The following is a 19,011-nucleotide window of genomic DNA, read 5'->3' as shown; positions in this document are numbered from 1 at the left end:
GACTTTGGTCTTCACACTGTGTCATTGGTCATGTTGTAATTAAAAGCTGCCTTCTTCCTACAATGTCTATTCTTCAGAGCTATAACTACTATGAGAGACCTCACCAGGGTCCTCCACCAGCACTCATTGGATAGGAGCTTCCTTTAGGAAGAAAGTGAATGGTCTCAAGTTGCATCAGGGGAGGTTTAGGTTGGAGATTCACAGCAACTTCTTTGCTGCAATAGTGGTCAGGCATTAGAACAGGCTGCTCAGGGAGGTGGTGGAGTCACAATCCCTGGAGGTGGTGAAGAAAGGTGTGGACATGGCACTTGGGGACATGGTTTAATGGCTGTGGTGGTGTTGGGTTGATGGTTGGACTCAGTCTTAGAGGACTTCTCTAACCTCTAATCTCCAGACCAGGACATCTGTTGTGGCCTGAGCAATGAGCTAGATGTGTCTGTTCCTGTTCTATTCTGATCCCACACTGTTGCTCAGGTTTCCTGGGTTGACAGTGGACCTGTCTTGTGGTTGCCCTGCTGTTGATAGAAGTGAGTATAGGGCAGTGTCAGGAGGAGAGAACCAGGCTCTGCTCAGTGATGTCCAACGATAGGACAAGGGGCAACAGGTGCAAGCTGGAGTAGAGGAGGTTCCATTGGAACAAAAGGAAAAACTTTTTTCACTGTGAGGGTGCTGGAGCCCTGGAGCAGGCTGCACAGACAGGTTATGGAGTCTCTTCTTCTCTGGAGACATTCAAACCCATCTGGATGTGTTCCTGTGTGAGCTGCCCTGGGTGATCCTGCTTTGGCAGGGGCGTTGGACTGGGTGATGTGAAAACAATTCTATGATACTAAGCTTTAGTATCTAAGGGCAGGATTTCCAAAGGCATCAGAATTGCATAGCACCCACTTCCCTTTGAGAGGTGACAGAAAGGGTTTCAGTGTCAGCTGGTATTCCAGTGGGCAAGGGGAGGTGGACCTCAAAGTATGAGGTCTGGTCAAGAGTGAGTCATGACTCCCCTTTCAGAACATATGCTGTAGAGAAGTTGATGGGAACACTCACCTGATTTACAATGGGACCAAGAAGTGACCTGGTGAATCCTGGTGAGCAGAGAGCTGTTGGCAAATGTTTTATGAAATGAGAGCAAGTCTCTGCCAGTACAAAGCAGCTTTACTCTTGCTGAAATCCACAGCCTGGCTTGCAGTCAGCAGCAGAGCACAACCAGCTTCCAGGGAAGTACAGTGGTTAAGTGCCCTTCAACATCTTTGTCAGGGACATGAGCAGTGGCATTGAAGCACCCTCAGAAAGTTTGCTGATGACACCAAACTGTGTGGTGTGCTGGACTCACCTGAGGGCAGAGATGACATTCAGAGGATCTTGACAGGCTGGAGAAATGGGTCAGCACCAACTGCAGGAGGTTCAACAAGTCAAAGTGCAAGGTCCTACATCTGGGTCACACCATCCCCAGGCACAAATCCAGGCTGGGTGCAGAGTGGGTTGAGAGCAGCCCTGAAGAAAGAGACTTGGGGGTGTTGGGTGCTGAGAAGCTCCCCATGAGCCAGCAGTGCCCTCATGCAGCCCAGAAGGCAGCTGTGGGCTGGGCTGCATCAAGAAGAGTGTGGCCAGCAGGGCAAGAGAGGGGATTCTGCCCCTTTGCTCTGCTTTGCTGGGACCCAATACTGTCTCTGAAATAGAGTGACAAAAGTTCTGGAGTATGGAATGGAGTACCACAAGTTTTTCTATGCTTAAGAAGGCAATGATCAAGGCTTCCAACTCCCAGAAAAATGCAGAGAATACTCACAGTAGTAACAAGTGACTTACAGCAGATGAACTACCATAAAATCTGCACCTCCTGAAAATGCTCCAAGTGAAAAAGCTGTGGTAAGTAAGCAAGTGCCAAAGAGGCATGAGCTACTGAACGTTCATTTCATTTAGAAACCCAGTGCCTTGGCTCCCTCTTTAAATTAATTTAATTTAGAAGTCACATCAATAATTGTGCCAGCATCACAACACTTATGGGCTGAGACTCTGCAAACAGCCATTCCATCATGTCAGAGTTTCTTCTCTCTGGAATCTCTGGCTGCTAATTAGGTGCAACATTTCTGACAATGGACCATAATTCACAGAGGTCCTTTGCAGGGGCCTGTTTTGTCACAGTTACTGCATTTTCAAGGCTTAAAAGAACAGAGGCTCCTTTACCTTCTCCCTCTTGGCAGTAGCTTGCCTTGCCCTGCACTATGTGTTTTGCTAGGCATGTGGTGCAGTAAAGATTGCTCTTAAAGAGGTGATGGTGGTGTTTCATCTGGAGAATATTTGCTATCAATCTTAGTTCATAGTCCAGAATGGATTCTGAGTTGGAACACATCATAGAATCACAGAACCATAGAATGGCTCAGGTTGGAAGGGACCTCAGAGAGGAGATGGGAGTCTGGTTGGTCCCTGAAGTTTGGGAGCTTGGTGTGCATGGAGCCAAATGTCTGTCTCTAGGGAGTAAAAGATACCTTCTAGAGCATCTTCACACCCTAGTGCTTATTCACAGCAGCTGGAAGTCATCAATTCCTTAGTCCATGCTTAGACAACGTACAATTATGACAGCTCATGTTCATACACAAGTTATGGCAGTGATTGATTTACAGCCTTGTCAAAAGCCAAGCTTGTTTGAACAAGCACAAATTAACTACTGGAGCTGGTGCTGAAATGCACTGGAAATGAAGAGTAGCTACAGACAAACTAGAGCCATCGATGAGCTGGACCTCAAACGAGCCAAAGCAGAAACACATGGGAGCTGTGAATGAGCTGGAGGCAAAACTGAACTGGCACAGTAATGAACTACAGCCGTGTAGGAGCTGGAGCTGTCCGTGAGCTGGGGCCATCCGTGAGCTGGAGCTGTCCGTGAGCTGGGGCCATCCGTGAGCTGGAGCTGTCCATGAGCTGCAGTAATCCATGAGCTGCAATAATCCATGAGCTGGGGCCATCCATGGGTTGATGTTGTCCATGAGCTGGACCTGCAAACAAACTGGAACCTCAGCTAAACTGGAACCACCTGAAAACTGGACCTGAAACAAAGTGGGACTGAACCATCCAGCCTTAAGCTACAATCAAGATGGAGCTATGAAGTCCCTCAGTGTCTCTGTGTGGTGAGTGCAGGCAGGACTGTCCCTCATGTGCTGGGCAGGCAGCAGTGGGGTCCTCAGCACAGGCTGCCCAGCTTCTCCCTGGGGCTCCACATCCCACTTGAGTCACTCTGGTATGGGAGGCTCCTGTCCTGGCAGGGGGTCCTCAGTCCATGCTTGTGACGGGAGAGATGTGGCACATTCAGCGCTCCCTGTGGCATGGCATGGGCCCAAGAGCCCCCAGAGCTGCAATCCCTGTTGCCTCCTGGGCATGTGCAGCTCCTCCTGGGCCCTCGTCGGTGCTTTTGAAAGCAGCTACCCAGTGCCATGCACCAGTGGCAGGAGGGGAAGGAGAAACAGGGATGGGACACCAGAAACACATCACAAAACTTCCTCCATGGGACTTGGGCCAGGTCAGGGAATTCAAGCTGGGAATGGGAATTACGAGACCTAAAGGAACTTTGATCATTCCAAGGGAGGTCTGAGGAGAGCTGGGAGATGGATTATGTGGCTGCAGACCCTCTAGAAACAAGGGACATTGCCAGCAGGGTTTAATTTTCCATAGAGATGATGCTGGCTGTTCTGTGAGCCACAAGAAACCTTCCTCCCCTCACACACACACAGAGGCTCCATGGTGACATCTTTCTCTGTGCTCAGGTGTCAGGCATATAGTGTGATTTGGTTTCCTAATCAGTATCAATACCAACTCAATCACTGCTGAGTGACAGGGCAGACAGAGCACATCATGAGATTCCACACAGAATAAATCCCCAGCACCCAGCTTGCAGTTCTGACTGGCAGAAACCTGCCAAAGCTTGTTGCCAATTTCCATTTATTAATAAAACTGCTATGAGGGAAATGGCCATCCAGGAAACACCTACCCACTACAAACAATGACATTTAATTTGGAGGAAGCTGGAAGACACAGAGTTGACTTTCTGTGGGTCATTGAGCTCTCCTTTGCCACTCCAGGGACATGGGACAGAGCTGGGACACTCTGCACCCTCCAGAGCTACCTCATCCCCTGAACTCCGTGCTATGGCAGAGGTTTTCCCTCTTTTGACCCCGTCAGCTCCCCAGATTGCTTGCCTTTGGGCCTGGTCACAGCATCCCAGATACCCAGAATGTTAAGGGTTGGAAGGGAACTCTAGAGGTCATCCAGGCCAACTGATAAAGCAGGGTCACCCAGAGCAGGTTGTCCAGGATTGCAGTGTCCAGAAAGGTTTTGAAAATCTCCAGAGAAGGAGACTCCACAACCTCTCTGGGCAGCCTGCTCCAGGGCTCCAGCACCCTCACAGCAAAGAAGTTTTTCCTCATGTTGAGGTGGAACCTCCTGTGTTCCAGCTTGCACCCCTTGTTCCTTGTCCTAGCACTGGGCACTACAGAAAAGAGCCCAGCCCCACCCTTTAGATACTGACAAGCATTGAATAGATCCCCTCTCAGGCTGCTCTTCTCCAGCCTAAACAGCCCCTGGTCTCAGCCTCTCCTCCCAGGAGAGATGCTCCAGTCAGAAGTGGGCACAGCCCCACACTGCACAGGCAAGCAGCAAGGGGTTTCTGCTGCTCGCTGACAGCACCGACTCTGTCTCTGAGTGGTTTCCAATCCGTTTGGCCACACACATTAGATACTGCTGAGCACTGGGTGCCCAGGAGCATCCCAGCTTGCACCATCTCACATGCTCACAGGCCACTGGCACCTGATGTTCTCACGGAGTTAGAGGCCAAAGGTCAGCCCAAGGATGGAGGACAGAGCTCACCCTTTGGCAAGAGGCCTCCGTTCCACCTGGCGAACGCACAGGAGCTCCCCATCTTGTCTGGGATGCTGTCAGCCTCTTTTCTTAGGGGAGAAATGCTCCAACATGAATGCAAATGCTGCTGATGCCTCCTCCTCCTGCTCTGAGGCTGACATTTCCCGAGCACAGCTCTCTTCCTTGACCTCCCTCTGTAAATATTGACATTGTATTCACAGGGATAATAGATTTATGCCTGCTTTTACCACAGCCAAATGTTTCCACCGGGACTGTTACGACTTCTGATGGCTGCAGACGCACCTGCACCAGCTGTGAGGCTCAGCACAGAACCCCCCAGCACAAATCCCTCAGGCTCTTAACAGACTGCTGTTGCCTCACCACCCCATTTGTCTTGAGACAATGGGGATGAAATATTCTCCTGACCCTTGCCCTTCCTTAGGAAATCAGAAACCCCCTCAGACTTGTCTGGCTCCCTCTTAAATCACCTCCACTCCAAAGCACAGGGTCCCAAGGCAAGTATCCATCCTGAAAAATTGCTTGCCCACAGCACACAATCCACAGTGCCCCCCCAAATAAACCCATGGTGACCACTGCACCTCCCAAAGGAGAAATCAACTCAGGTTTTGGGTTTCCATTAACAATTCATCTGTTTATAGCCATTTCTCCCCAACAGCATCCTGGCCTGGATCAGGAAGTGTGACCAGCAGGAGTAGGGAAGTGATTTAGGTTGGACTAGATGATCTTGAAGGTCTTTTCCAACCTGGTTAATTCTGTGATCCCGTGTGATGGTGCCCTAATTCTCTCAGCCTTTCCCCATCAGACAGACATTCTAGTCCCTCCATCATCCTTGTAGCCTCCCTTGGACACTATCCAGCATATCTGTGTCCCTCTTGAACTGGGGAGCCCAGAACTGGACACAATACTCCAGATGTGGTCGCAGCAGGGCAAAGTAGAGGAGGAGAAGAACTTCCCTTGACCTGCTGGCCATACTTTTCTTAATGCACCCAAGTATCCTATTTGCATTCTGGGTCACCAGGGCACATTGCTGTGCCATGGATAACTTATTATCAACCAATTGCCAGGTCCTTCACTGCAGAGCTATTCTCCAGCAGGTCAGGCCCTCAACTCTGCTGGTGCATGATGTTGTTCCTCCCCTGGTGTAGGAATCTACACTTTCATAGATTCATAGAATGGTTTAGGTTGGAAGGGACCTTGAAGGTCATCTGGTTCCAAACCCCCTGCCATGGGCAGGGACACCTTCCACTAGACCAGGTTGCTCAAGGCCAGGGAGGGGGCATCCACAACCTCCCTGGGCAACCTGTTCCAGTGTCTTACCACCCTCACTGTCAATTTCTTCCTAATTTCCAATCTAAATTTCCCCTTCTCAATCTTCCATTCATTCCCCTTGTCCTATCACTACAAGCCCTTGTAAAAAGTCCCTTCCTGGCTTTCTTGTAGGCCCTGTTGGCCTTCATTAGGTTCATCTTTGCCCAGGTGTCCAGTCTGTCCAGGTCTCACTGATTCCTCACTGCTTTTCCCTTCTCCAAGCTCCCATGTGGAGGCGGAGTGACACAGAGGTGCCAGCAGCCTCCTTCCTTTATTGCCAGCCCTGGCTCCACACAGTTATAATCACCCCCCTCTTTTTTGCAGACATCTGGCATGCACTGATCAGGACAAATACAGCAAGCTGGAATTTCTTCCACTGGGGGAGGCAGACGCCATTATTTGGGCCAAATCTGAAGTTTTTCAGATATGATTTTTGCATATGAATGGGAATTCAGGCTTGGTCCCCAGTGGGACTGTCATTACATGCATTAGCAGGCAGCTGGGCTTTAGAAAAAGGGGGAAAGCAGACAGGAAAGAGATGTTTATTGTGTGCTTAGGCAATTCACAGGAGGGGAATCAGCTCCCCTTCTTGCTGCGGCAAGCACTTCGCTCCACAGGCTTTGAATGCAGTCACTCAATGAGGCTTCTTCAGGAGCTGCTTATTGGCACATGTTCAGCTCCCTCTCTGCATGGAAGTCCTCAGCGTGGTTTGCCTGGTAAGGTTATTTTGCTTGCCCTTGTTCAGATGAAAGACAAGCATTGCATTTTGAGATAAAAGCACTTACCTATCTATCTATCCCTTGGTGCTTAATTATGGAATCATGGAGTCAGTGAGTGGGTTGGGTTGGGTTGGGTTGGAAGGGACCTTAAAGATCATCTAGTTCCAACCCCTGCATCATGGTCAGTGACACCTGCCCCTAGACCAGGTCACCCAAGGCCACATCCGATCTGGCTTTCAATGCTCCTTGGCTTGGAGCCTACACAGCTTCTCTGGGCAAGCTGTTCAAGTGCCTCACCACCCTTTTTGGGGATGACTTTCTTCCTAATGCCTGATCTAAATGTAGCTTTTTCCAGTCTGAAGCCATCACCCCTTCATCCTGTCACTCCCTGCCCCAGCTCTTCTGTAGCCCCCTTCAAATACTAGAATGGTGAAATACAGGAACAGGTTGCCCGCAGAGGTGACTGAAGCCCCATCCCTGGAGACATTCAGGGATGTGTTCCTGGGCAGCCAGCTCTAGTTGGAGGTGTCCCTGCTGACTGCAGGGGGGTTGGACAAGATGACCTTTGAGGATCCCTTCCAACCCAGTGCAATCTGTGACTGAACACATTTCATGGAAAGAGACCTCAAGACACTGCTTGGCTGGCTGGGAGCAGTTGTTCCCTATCTCCCTTTTCAAATGAGCATATTATTTCCCTTTTATTTCCCCTCAGTGAAGTACCATTTTTTCCTCACACACCTTTTTTTTTTTGTTCAGCAGCTTCACACCACTTTGTATTTCTGGAGCAGTCAGTGATTAAAGTTTGGAGCCTGGAGTTTCATGTTTAAATGTCAGGCCTGAAACACAGCACCTCAAGAAGAGACATGACAGGATTTCAATTTTCTTGTAATAAACCTGGCCTTTCTTGGGAGCTAAACCAGCAAGTGCCTGGTTGCCTGGCTCAGTTTTGCTGCTTATTTTTGGTTTTACAGTTTAAAAAAAAAAAGACTTTAGGAACAATGTCATCTTTGCCAGCAGGAACTTCATCCATTGCCTGCTTACAGGGGAACTGAAAGAGTTTGGCAGTCAAAAAAAAAAAACCAAAACTAAAACCAAACAACCCCTCTTAAAGCAGCTATCAAAGAAGCACCTCAGTGCAAGGAAGCATCTTCTCCCCTTGACTGTGCTATATTTGCCAAATATAAGGAGAGCTGAAGCACCTCCCCTGTGGGGACAGCGTAGGAGGGTTGGGGCTGTTCAACCTGGAGAATAGCAGGCTCAAAGGAAATCTTAGAGCAGCCTTCCAGTACCTGAAGGGGGCTACAGGAGAGCTGGGGAGGGACTTTTGACAAGGGCTTGTAGTGCTCAAGGCCAGGTTAGATGAGACCTTGAGCAACCTGATCTGGTGGAAGGTGTCCCTGCCCATGGCTGTCCCTGGAGACCCAGGGGATGATGCACACCTGGACACACTTTCCTTGAACACCTCCAGGGAGGGTGACTCCAGCACCTCCTTGAGCAACCTATTCCAATGCCTGATGCATAAGCCCAAAACAAACTGCAGAGTAAGACGGCCCATGGTGTACTTAGGTTGATGGTTGTACTCAATGACCTTGAAGGTCTCCTCCAACCCAAACAAGTCTATGACTCTTTGACCCCCATGCTGGTGACATTGCAGGGCAGTGACACAGTTCCTCTGTTTTATTTCTCCTGGATAATAAAATAAAACCAGGGCTGAACCTCCCACACCTCTGCCGGCCTGGATGCGTTGGAACCTGCACTGTTGACATTCCCAGAGGGCACTGAGGCCCAGGGCAGAAGCAGGAGGAAGGCTGCTCCCCATCACCCCATGAAGCTGAGCTGCAGTGCAGAAAGACATGCAAGATTTATGAAGCTGTGGGGAGAAAAGGGCAAGGGACTCTTCATGTATTTTTCATGGGCTGGACTGCATGAATAGCGTGGAATGAACCACCTGTGACAGGCTGCTTCTGCAGAGAGGGACTAGGAGCAGAAGAAGAGATGAAAGAATGAGATAGATTTATTCAAATCAACAGGGCCTGTTGAAAGTCACCCTCAAGCGTATTAAGAAGCAGCCAGACCAGCTTGGCCTGATTCTCAGGCAATTCATCTTTGCCAGCATCAGGAGGAAGCTGGACCTCGAGGTCTGGAGAAGGCCACAGGTGGTAAAATGGATGGGCAGGAAGGTGGATGCTTCATCCACAGTTCCTCATCAGCAGGCTTGGTAGAGTTAGATAATGGTTGGAAGCAATGATCATAAAGGTCTTTTCCAAGCAAAGCCATTCTATACAACCCATCATCTGCCACTGCCTCATAGAATCATAGAGTCACAGAATGGTAGGGGTTGGAAAGGACCTCTGGAGATCGTTGAGTCCAACCCCCATGCCAGCGCAGGGCCACCTAGGGCAGGTCACACAGGAACGCATCCAGATGGGTCTTAAAAGTCTCTAAAGGCTCCACAAGCTTCCCATGACACTGGAGGAGCCAGCATCCTCATGTGTCCCCTTATTCTCCAACAGTGGTCAACCCAGAGGAGCCAAAAGATGCTGCTTGCCCACCATTGCCTCTGCTCAGGCTCTTTTCTCCCCTCACTATCAGCCTTTCCCACCCATGGCTTTTCTCACCTCTTTCAAAGCCTGGCCAGCCACTCCTTTGCAGTATGAGGTTGCCTTCAAATCCATGGAAAGAGGAGGAATGGAGTTGGAGATGTGGTGGCATGCACTCTGGCTGGACATGGATCTGCTGGGGTGTCCCCCCATAAAAATTCAGGGAAAAAGGAAAATTGGTTCTTGGCAGTAAAATAAAATAAAATAATTAATAGATAGATAGATAGATAGATAGATAGATAGATAGATAGATAGATAGATAGATAGATAAAACAAAATCACCAAAACCTGGGATCTCTGAGGGATGGGGAATGGTATGGCCAAGGGCTGTCCTGAGGCTTGGTGGGTTTGACAGGTGCCTTGTCCCACAAATCAGAATGAAATCAGATTATCATCCTCCCCCCAATAAAACCAGGGGGTGTGGAACAGCCCATGATGACGTAGGATGCCTTCACCTGAGGTCTACAGATTCAGAGATTGCATTGGGTTGAAAGGGAACTTCAAAGGTCATCTTGTCCAACCTCTCTGCAGTCAGCAGGGACACCTCCAACCACAGCAGGCTGCCCAAGGCCACATGGAGCCTCATCTTGAATGTCTCCAGGGATGGAGCCTCAGCCACATCCCTGGGCAACCTGCTCCAGTATTTCACCACCCTCATTGTGCAGAACTTCCACCTGATGTCCAACCTAAATCTGCCCTGCTCCAGTTTCAAAACCTTGACCCTTGTCCTATCACCACAGGCTCTTTCAAAGAGTCCCTCCCAAGCCTTACCTGTAGGTCCCCTTCAGATATTGAAATGCAGCTCTAAGGTCTCCTTGAAGCCCTGTCTTTTCCACACTGAACAATCCAAGCTCCCTCAGCCTGTCCCCATAGCAGAGGTCCTCCAGCCTCCTGATCATCTTTGTGTTCCTCCTCTGGGCCTGCCTCATCAAGTCCCTGTCTTTCTTGTGCTGGCGGCCCCATAGCTGGACACAGCACTGCAGGTGAGGTCTTACCAGAGCAGAGCAGAGAGGCTGAATCATCTCTCTCCATCTGCTGCCCACACTGCTTTGGATGCAGCCCAGGCTGCCACTGGCCTTCTGGGCTGCAAGTACCCACGAGTCCTTTTCTGCAGGGCTGCTCTCAATATTATCATCCCCCAGCCTGGACTGATATTGAGGGTTGCCTCAGTTCTCCCTTGTCATAGAGGCTCCTCTGTTCCTCGGGAAGCACAAGATCAGCACCAAGGTCTTCATTTAGGAGAGAGGGAAAAAAAAACAGTATTTCCTTTCCAAGGGGAAAATCCTGAGCCTGAGGTGCGTGTGTGAGCCACAACTGGATGTCACTGTTAGTCATAGGTTTTTATTTTTATGAAAAAATAGAAAATTTCAGCATCTTGCACTACAAAGCCAAAGAAAACCAAAAAGAAAACATTCCCCCCCTCCCCCCCCCCCGCCATGTATATAAACAAAATGCACAGAGAGCATCCAAGGAATTGTGAGAGGGAGGGAGGTGGAAAGGGAGAAATAAATACAGCAAGGCTACAGTCTCCTAGGAGTTAAAAACAGGCAGTGCCAAGCTCCAGCCCTACCTGCCCTAAGCCACTGCAGTAAAGCATTGAGAACCAAGCACGAGACTACTGCTGGCATATCTTCACTTTGTCTTAACAACACAGCCATCCAAGGAGTCACAGTTCCTTCATCTGGGATCTACATTACCCTCAACACTGAATAAAAAAGATTTACCTTCATTTTAATATGGCCCCCAAAATTTACCTTCATTTTCATACCCTCCAAAAAAAATTATCTTCATTTTCATATCCCTCCAAAAAATTTATCTTCATTTTCATACCCTCCAAAACCTTTACTTTCATTTTCATTCACAACCCCCTCCCAAATTATCTTCATTTTCATACCCCCCTCAAGAAATGTACCTTCACTTTTAGGTTCTTCCTGATAATATAGAAGGAAAAAAAAACACAACAAAACAAACCACCACCACCAACAACAAAAAAACCCAACCCCACAACGCTTTGATTTAGGCTTTTTTTTGTTTGTTTGGGTTTATTTTGTGTTTGGTTTTGTTTTGTTTTTTTTTTTTCAATCAATCATTCCTTTCTAGGCTCAGGTAATTTTTTTTTTTTTTTTGGGTTTCTAGATGGCAGCTACACAATAAAAGGGGCCCATAAACACAAGTCATGTTTGGGAAAACCTCCTTCTTCCACAATGAAAAGCCTTTTTGTCTCCTAGATTTTTTTGGAATGCCTTCCTCACAGTTAGCAGCAAAATAGACCAGAAAAACAAAACCAAAACCAACCAACCAGAAAAAAAAAAAACAAACCCACAATAAAAAACAACCTAAGTACTCCTTGGGCCAGCTCAAACACGCTGGAAAAGCAAAGCCCTCAGCCTGACCAGAGGCAGGAAATCCACCTACAGTGCGTACAGAGAATAACCAGTGAAATATCACTGCCACCTCATTCTGCTGCATCTCAAGATAGCTATGATCATAGAACCACAGAATGGTTTGGGTTGGAAGAGACCTCCAAAGCTCATCCAGTCCAACCCCCCTGCCATCAGCAGGGACAGCCTCCACTAGATCAGGTTGCTCAGAGCCTTGTCCAGCCTGACCTGGAATATCTCCAGGGATGTGGCCCCAACTCCCTCCCTGGGCAACCTGTTGCAGTGTTCCAGCACCCTCATGGTGCAGAACTTGTTCCTAACATCCAACCTAAACCTTCTCTTCTCTCATTTCAAACAATTGGCCCTCGTCCTGCCACTGCAGGCCTTTGGAAGCAGTCCCTCTGCAGCCTTCTTGTGGCTGCCTTCAGATACTGGAAGCCTGCTCTAAGGTCTCCCTGGAACCTTCTAGTCTCAAGGCTGAACCACCCCAGCTCTCCCAGTCTGTCTGCATAGCAGAGGTGCTCCAGCCCCCTGATCATCTTTGTGGCCTCATCACCAGCAGGTCCATGACTTTCCTGTGTTGAGGGCCCCAGACTTGGACACAGCACTGCAGGTGAGGTCTCACCAGAGCAGAGCAGAGAGGCAGAATCACTTCTCCCCATCTGCTGGCCACACTGCTTTTGATGCAGCCCAGGCTGTCATTGGCCTTCTGAGCTCCTAGTGCCCATTGCTGGCTCATGTCCAGCTTCTCACCCACCAGCACCCACAAGTCCTTCTCTGCAGGGCTGCTCTCAATCTCATCATCCCCCAGCTTTTATTGATATTGAGGGCTGCCCTGACCTAGGTGCAGGACATTGCACTTCGCCTTGTTGAACCTCATGAGCTTCTCCTCAACCAATGTCTCCAGCCTGTCCAGGTCCCTCTGGATGGCACCCATCCCATCCTTCATACTGATCAACCACACCACTCAGCTTGGTATCATCTGCAAATTTGCTGAGGGTTCCTCAATCTCACCCAAAATACTTGCAGTTCTGGGATGGGAACCATAAAAACCTCTCTCCATTGTCTCTAGAATCTGCTTGTGGACATAGATGCTGTTAACTTTTGGACCCTACTGGTTAAACCCCCATTTTATTTCAGTTTTAGCTGGGAGACAAGGCCTATTACACAGAGCCCTGTGGCAATAACAGCTCTTGAAGTAAATAGAAAAGGATCTTTATTTGTTTATTGGAGGAACTGGGAGGGGGTGTCCTATTTACAAATACAGAACACTTTGCTTTCCATTAGTTCATCCTTTTTGGAGGTTGCTCCAGCATTTGCTATGCATCCCAGACATGGTTCATACACTTTTAAAATCCCACAAATGCTGGAAAAAAAAGGGGGGGCGTGGGGGAAATGTGGTTGGCTGTTGTAACACCATAAAAAAGGGCCAAACCCAACTCTTCTAGCTGGGGTGAGGGGCAGAAAGTGCAGTGTGTTTGCTCCTAGCATCTCTCTCTGGGTGCAGCTGATGGGTGTGGCTGGCAACCCAAAGGTTCCTCCTGATGAAATGAGTTGTTCCTGTCTTCCTAGGGGCTCTTTTCCCCCGTGCTGCAGGCAGGAAGGCAATCCCAACAATCCCAAGCTATTCTGCTGACAGTTCTAATAATCTTGTTTATTAGATGACAAACCTCTTCTTAGGCAGCTGAAACTGTGATGCCTTTATTCCTCCCTGCCTCTTGTGGTCCAGAGAGTGCCAATATGAACCAACAGGATGAGAAACCACACCATCAGACCTCACCATGGCTCCTCTTCCTCCCATTTCTCCCCATTTCCCAAGGAGTCTGGAAGCAGCTTGCAGAGAAGAAGGCAATTTCAGAACAAGCAAATATTGCCTGAGGAAGTCCTGCTGCAACCAAACCAGCCCTGCTGCAACCAAACCAGCCCGGCTGCTACCAAGCCAGCCTTGCTGCTGAGCACAAAAATCCACCCAACCTTCTCCTACACCTTTCCCTTTCTCTTTAGAAACTGCTCTTTGCGTCAAATCTCATCCAAAGGCTTGTGGCAAATGGAATAAAGACCTTTGCAAGAGCTGAACGTGGCATTCAACACCTGCCTCTGCAAGGTGTGAAGGACACACTTTTGGCACTGGATGAGCTCCTCAGGCTCAGCTCTGCAGCACCACGAATGAAAGAAGCTGAAGGAAGTCAAAATTACCAATAAGAAAGGAGGCTACAAGATGCTTCCCAAGCTCTAAGGAACCAATCACCTGCCAGCTGCTGAGTTTTAAATCTTTATCTTCACCAAAGCCTTCACACAAAAATAGCTCAAGCTGTGAATCACAGAATCAGTCACAGAAGGTTAGAGGTTGGAAGGGACCTCAAAAGGACAGCCCCAGGCACTTTCTTGGTGGGATTTTCAAGGGATCAGGTTGTTCTCATATCCCTCTGAAAACAGCATGAGCTTTAATTCACACATACAAGCTCAGCTCCAACCAAGTCCTGACCTCAGCCCATGTCAGCCCCAGATGGATGGAACCTCTCTTCCATGGCATGCCACTGATGTGACCATGTTGGGCTGCTCTGCTCTTACCTCACCTCTGTGCTCTGCTCTGAAGTGGTTCATACCCAAACTGAAAATGCCCAGACAGACAACCTGGAACAGCACAGTACCCTAGAAAACCACAATCACTTTGGAGGAGATGCTGCAAGACCTCCATGCTGGGTGACCATGACCTCACCTCCACACTGCACCCCAGGATTTAACCCCTGTGAGGAGAAGAGGAACAGCACTTGTGGTTTCTCTCCTGGGCTACAGGGAAGGTGGCAAGGGCTGCACTGGGTGGTGGCTACCAGGTTGGAACACTGTTCATAGAATGTCTCAGGTTGTAAGGGATGTCAGAGATCATCCACTCCAACCTCCCTGCCATGGCCAGGGACCACCTCTCAACTAGACTTGGCTGCTCAAGGCCTCATCCAACCTGGCCTTGAACACCCCGAGGGACGAGACATTCACAGTCTCCCTGAGCAACCTATTCCAGAGTCTCACCACCCTTGTACTGAAGAACTTCTTCCCCAGATCCAGTCTAACCCTGCTCTCCCTCAGCTTCAAACCATTCCCCCTTGTCCTGTCTCTAGACACCCTGATAAAAAGTCCCTCTTCAGCCTTCCTGTAGGATCTCTTCAGGTACTGGAAGGCAGCTCTAAGGTCCCTCTAGAGTCTTCTCTTCTCCAGGCTGAACAACCCCAGCTCCCTCAGCCTGTCCTCATAGCACAGGTGCTCCAGCCCTTGGATCATCCTTACAGCCCTGCTCTGGACTTACTCCAACAGTTCCATGTCCTGGTTCCAGTTGCAGGAGGCAATCCCACGCTGTCTTTGAGCAGGACTCATACAGATGGAAATCGATGCCACATTGTCACTGGAAGCCACTGAGAACCAAGTGTTTTATGTTTCTTCTTCTGGATGTCCTCAGTCCATGGTGGAAAGGAAGATGGAGGCAACATCTTTTAATTAAGCAGACTCCTTCTACCTGTTCTGTAGGACAAAAGCCACTCCTGAAAATGGTCTACATGCATTTGGCAAAATGAGAAAATCTCCCTGTGGTTGTGGTCTCAGACCAGGCAAATGAGAGAGGAAGCAGAATTATAGGTATGGATTTCAAAGGAGCAAACCCTTGCTAAACTCCTAGTATGGGGCATTTAACATCTCCTGTTTAACCCACAGATCCTTGTGGAACAGTTTTCCCAGGGAGGTAGTTGAGGCCCCGTTCCTGGAGATATTCAAGGTAAGGCTGGACAAGGCTCTGAGCAACCTGATCAGGGAGGATGTCCCTGCTGACTCCAGTGGGGTTTGACTGGATGACCTTTGGAAGTCCCTTCCAACACAAACCATTCTCTGGTTCTGTGATTCTATGCTGTGGCATGGCCTCTGTGATCTCTAGCTTTGCAATTAGCCCTGTCTCTTGCTCTGATGAGATGCTGGATGCAGGTCCCCCATCCCAAGTGTCTGTGTGGGCTGGTGGGTTGCTTTCTGGCATCTCCCACCCGGAGGAGAAGCTGTCATATTTTTCCATGTCTGTACTGTCTTCTCAGGGAGGTGGTGGAGTCACCATCCCTGAAGGTGTTCAAGAAATGTGTGGACATTGCACTTTGGGACATGGTTTGATAACCAGAGTGGTGTTGGGTTGACAGTTGGACTTGGTGATTCATAGAATGATTTAGGTTGGAAGGGACCTTAAAGATCATCCAGTTCCAACCCCCCTGCCATGGGCAGGGACACCTTCCCCTAAACCAGCTTGCTCAAGGCTTCATCTAGCCTGGCCTTGAACACTTCCACGGAGGGGGCTTAGAGGCCTCTTCCAACCAAAACAATTCCATGATTCTATGATTCTGCCTGATCCATGGAACCAAACCTCCCGGAGTCTTCAGATGTTGCTTAAAGCAAACAGCAGAAAAAAAAATATAACAAACCAACCCAACCCAACCCAACCCAAACCAAAATAAACAGAGCACAGCAGTAACACAAAAGAGAGACAAACCAAAGAGAAGGGGACCAAAAAGAAAAAGAAATCTGTACAGTATATACATCTTCACCATTAATGTCCTCCCAGAAAAGCAAACAAACTTGGGAACACAGAGAGTGGGACAAAAACCCCAAAATTGAAATACACACCCTGTATTAGCTTTACCACCATGGAGCAAGCAACGTGTTTACACACCAGCCTCTGGAACTTCATGCTGTGTAACAGCATTTATTATTGTTTTCCTTCCCTCCTCCCCACCCCCCGCCCCCTCCCCTTTTCTTTACATTTACAAAACAACATCTCTATGGAGAAATACTCTAATCAATATTGCTCTTCAAGACACTCCTGGAGACACCTACGACTCCAAGCTGAAACTCCAGTAAACTGCAGCTTTTCTTGGAGCCTGGCAGGTGGATGGCCACAGAGCTCCTCTGCTCAAGGCAGTCCTTGGAAGCACGACCGTGTGCTGCTGCAGTTCAGGATGGAAAGGTGCTATGCATATTTATAGCTCTCTCTCCCTCTTGATACAGAGATCTCCCAGCTCGTGGTGGGAAGGCTTCTGCTTGTCCTTGCTGAAGCTTAAGAGATGGGTTCACCTCACGGGACAGCAGATTCATTTCCACGTTCCATGCATCTTACATCAACTTCAGGAAAATGAGGACACAAAGAAGAAGAAAAGGAAAACCTTTTTGAAGTCAGACACTGCTTTAGAAACACTGAGGCAGAAGCCAAGGTCTTTCAGATGTAGAAAGCACTGAATTTCCCTTTTTTTCTCTCTCTTTTTTTTTTTTTTATCTTCTTTTTTTTTTTTAGTCAAAATAAATCTCAGGGCTAGTGTACAAAGTGCAGGACCGACCCACTCGAGGAAGTGACTTTAAAACCCAGTTACAGTGGCACCATCCCATTCACCAGCTGGACCTTCATCTCTTGAAGGCTGCTCATTATCTTCTTCTGGTGACCAACAAGTGTCACTCCCAGCCGCCTCAAATCCCTGTGGGAGAAAGCAGACGTTGGTTCCAGGGCCTGCTCAGGCAGACACCACCGCGCACACCGCTGCTGGCACTGCTGCCGCTGCCAGCGCCTACCTCTGACCACTGGCAGCTCCCAGAAAGGCTGCAGAGGGACTGGTCAAAAGGGTGTCTAGAGACAGGACAAGGGGCAATGATTTGAAGCTGAGGGAGAGCAGGGTTAGACTGGATCTTAGGAAAAAGTTCTTCAGCATGAGGATGGTGAGACACTGCAACAGGTTGCCCAGGGAGGTTGTGGATGCTTCCTCCCTGGGGATGTTTAAGGCCAAGTTGGATGAGGCCTTGAGGAGCCAGAGTCTAGCTGAGAGGAGTCCCTGGCCATGGTGGGGAGGTTGGAGTAGATGATCTCTGAGGTCACTTCCAACCTGAGCCATTCCATGAACCTATGAAATTTAATTTTCCCCATATTTTTGTGGGTTTTTTTCTTAATGCTTGACACCATCTCAGAGAGGTGACATGATCTGGCTGAGATCATTGACCAAGGAGAAAAGCTGGAGAGCAAAGTGTCAGCATCACCTTTGGCCAAGGACTCTGCTAGGTGTGATAAGTCCAAGAGAAAAAGCCACCTAAGAAAGGCTGTGTTCTCTTCTCCTGGGAGAGGCTGGTGGTTGTTCTCAGATACGAGTAGTGAGGGGTGAGGTCAATCCATGCTTCCTTCCTCTTCGGACTACGCAGAGTCAAAAGGCACACAAAGAGCAATCCTAGAGCCAGCTCCTAGAGAGAGCTCTACAGCAAAGGGCTCCACCATGGGCCACCACCCTGGCGACCCCCTCAAGTCAACAAGAATTGGCAATATTCCCACTAGGCCTTTGCAAATCTTCCTGTAAAGCCACATTTGATTTTATTATTTTTCGGGGGGGGGGTGAATTCTTCAAGTCAAAGGCATTTGTGTTGAGTCTGTCTACCAGGCTGCCACAAGAGGAAAGCTGCTGCCCTGTGTGCACGTTTAGGAGTAAGCTCTCCACTGCAAGCCAGCAGGACGTGGCCTCCTCAAGCATAGAGCTGCTTTTTGGAGACCACATGACAGGGATGGTACATGCAAGGGCTGCCGATCACCAGCAACACCCAGGAGCCCAACCATCAGCTAAGACACACTGGAAACCTGGCCTAAGCTCACAGCAGGGCTGCACACTGAGCTGCAGGTGGACACATGAAATGACCAACAAAACACTTTCACAGACTCACAGACTGCATTGGATTGGAAGGGACCCTCAAAGGTCATCTTGTCCAAACCCCCTGCAGTCAGCAGGGACACCTCCAACTACAGCAGACTGCCTGGGGACACATCAAGTCTGATCTTGAATGTTTCCAGGAATGGGGCCTCAACCACATCCCTGGGCAGCCTGGTCCTATATTTCGCCACTCTCACTGTGCAGAACTTCCTCCTGATCTCCAACCTAAATCTCCCCTGCTCCACTTTCAAACCATTGCCCCTCATCCTATCACCACAGGCCCTTCTGAACAGTCCCTTTCCAGCCTTCCTGTATTTCCCCTTCAGATACTGAAATGCAGCTCTAAGGTCTCCCCAGAGACTTCTCTTTTCCACACTGAACAATCCAAGCTCCCTCAGCCTGTCCCCATAGCAGAGGTGCTGCAGCCCCCTGATCATCTTTGTGT

This window comes from Indicator indicator, chromosome 8, assembly GCF_027791375.1.
Source record: "Indicator indicator isolate 239-I01 chromosome 8, UM_Iind_1.1, whole genome shotgun sequence".
Classification (NCBI taxonomy): Eukaryota; Metazoa; Chordata; class Aves; order Piciformes; family Indicatoridae; genus Indicator; species Indicator indicator.
The sequence above is the reverse complement of the archived record's forward strand: the minus strand, read 5'-3'. Positions refer to the sequence as shown.